This window comes from Piliocolobus tephrosceles, unplaced genomic scaffold, assembly GCF_002776525.5.
Source record: "Piliocolobus tephrosceles isolate RC106 unplaced genomic scaffold, ASM277652v3 unscaffolded_9199, whole genome shotgun sequence".
Taxonomy (NCBI): domain Eukaryota; kingdom Metazoa; phylum Chordata; class Mammalia; order Primates; family Cercopithecidae; genus Piliocolobus; species Piliocolobus tephrosceles.
The window spans coordinates 1,680-3,681 of record NW_022336717.1 but is presented as its reverse complement, the minus strand read 5'-3'; the positions used below and the strand labels follow the sequence as shown (position 1 = coordinate 3,681).

The 2,002-nt window shown below is 47.2% G+C and overlaps 1 non-coding gene across 1 annotated transcript; it reads left to right on the top strand.

Annotated features, from left to right (window-relative positions):
- The first annotated feature begins 1,617 nt into the window (after window positions 1-1,617).
- LOC111531751 lies at window positions 1,618-1,679 on the top strand. The gene has a single exon (XR_002728381.1). It is a non-coding gene; the product is annotated as a U7 small nuclear RNA (small nuclear RNA).
- Window positions 1,680-2,002: the final 323 nt, after the last annotated feature.

Genomic DNA, 2,002 nt, shown 5'->3' with positions numbered 1-2,002 from the left:
CCTGGGCAACAGGGTGAAAGCCCGTCTCTATTAAAAAAAAAAAAAAAGGCCGGGCGCGGTGGCTCAAGCCTGTAATCCCAGCACTTTGGGAGGCCGAGACGGGTGGATCACGAGGTCAGGAGATCGAGACCATCCTGGCTAACACGGTGAAACCCCGTCTCTACTAAAAAAATACAAAAAAACTAGCCGGGCGAGGTGGCGGGCGCCTGTAGTCCCAGCTACTCGGGAGGCTGAGGCAGGAGAATGGCATAAACCCGGGAGGCAGAGCTTGCAGTGAGCTGAGATCCGGCCACTGCACTCCAGTCCGGGCGACAGAGCGAGACTCCGCCTCAAAAAAAAAAAAAAAATTAACCAGGCGTGGTGGCGGGCACCTGGAATCCCAGCTACTTGGGAGGCTGAGGTGGGAGGATGGCTTGAGCCCGGGAGGAGGAGATTGCAGTGAGCTGTGATCAGGCCACTGCACTCCAGCCTGGGCGACAGAGCCAGACCCTGTCTGAAACAAACAAATAATAATGAGCTTGTGATGGATGTCTTGATGTCCACATCACCATGCTTTTAGAAATGGGCTAAACCGGTCAATCTCCTGGCAGCAGGTAGTCATCCTCAAGCATGGCTGCACAGTAGGACCTCCTGGCAAGTCCAGGTGCTACTGATGCCCAGGCTCCCCTGCAGAGAGACTGATTTATTTGGCCGGTGATGTAGCCCTGAGGGTACAGGGTTGTGTGAAACTCTCCAAGACTTTGTAACAGGAGCCAAGATTGAGAACCACGGGGCTGGGGAAAGAGATTCGAGTGGAAAGTCAGGAGACTTGGTGAAAATACTCAGCCTGACACACTCAGCTTCGTTAACAGTACAATGAAAGGGTTGGACTGCACGTTTTTTAACAACCTGTGTCTAAAATGTCATCCTATTTTTAAAGAGGCCTTTGTAAAATAAATACTGTTTTAGTTCTGTTTTCAAAGTGGGGTTTTGTTTTTCAGTTTTGTGAAATGTACAATATCTTAGGTTTTCACACAAATATATGCATTTATCACCATTCCATCCACAAACCCCACTGAATGACAATCAAGGAATGAAAAGAAAAGCTGTAAATTCATAGTGACAAAAACAGAAGGGCCAGCAACAGTCAAGTGATAACAAGAACACTTTCATGCTTCAGAAGCCTGGAAAGGCTCAGGAATTCTGGAGGTGCAATAGCTCTGAAGGCTGAGGAAAAGCTGGTATCAGAGTGGGCAATTTGCAGTCTATGCCACAATCTACAACTGAAAATCAAGGGCAAATGGCGTAAGCATATTGTTATGAGACATACATGCAAACAGACAAAACTGCTAAGAGTTGTAAATGGCTCCTGGGAAGTGGGAATTGGGGATGTGAAACGGCCTTTGCAAAAATTATAACAGTGAGACAGTTATGGCAGTGTGTAGATTTGACCTAACTGACTCCATCTTGCTTCTGTGTTCATTCCTGGGCATAGGCCAAACTAACTTTGGGAAGAACTTAGTTTATAATTTAACTTTGACACAAATTATAACAGCCCTTTCCTGAAACAAACCCCATTCTTGCGTGGGAACCAGACTGCCTTTGTAGGACTAACAAATTAGCCACAATATTATGGTTTAGTGTTACAGCTGTTTTAGAATTTATCTAGCAGGTTTTCTGGTCTTTACTGGAAAGCCCAAGAAAGTAAAAATAGCTGGGTGCGGTGGCTCATGCCTGTAATCCCAGCACTTTGGGAGGCCGAGGCGGGAGGATCACGAGGTCAGGAGATCGAGACCATCCTGGCTAACATGGTGAAACCTCGTCTCTACTAAATATACCAAAAAAATTAGCCGGGCTTGGTGGTGGACACCTGTAGTCCCAGCTACTCGGGAGGCTGAGGCAGGAGAATGGCGTGAACCCGGGAGGCGGAGCTTGCAGTGAGCCGAGATCGCGCCACTGCACTCCAGCCTGGGTGAGAGAGTGAGACTCTGTCTCAAAAAAAAAAAAAAAAAAAAAAAAAAAA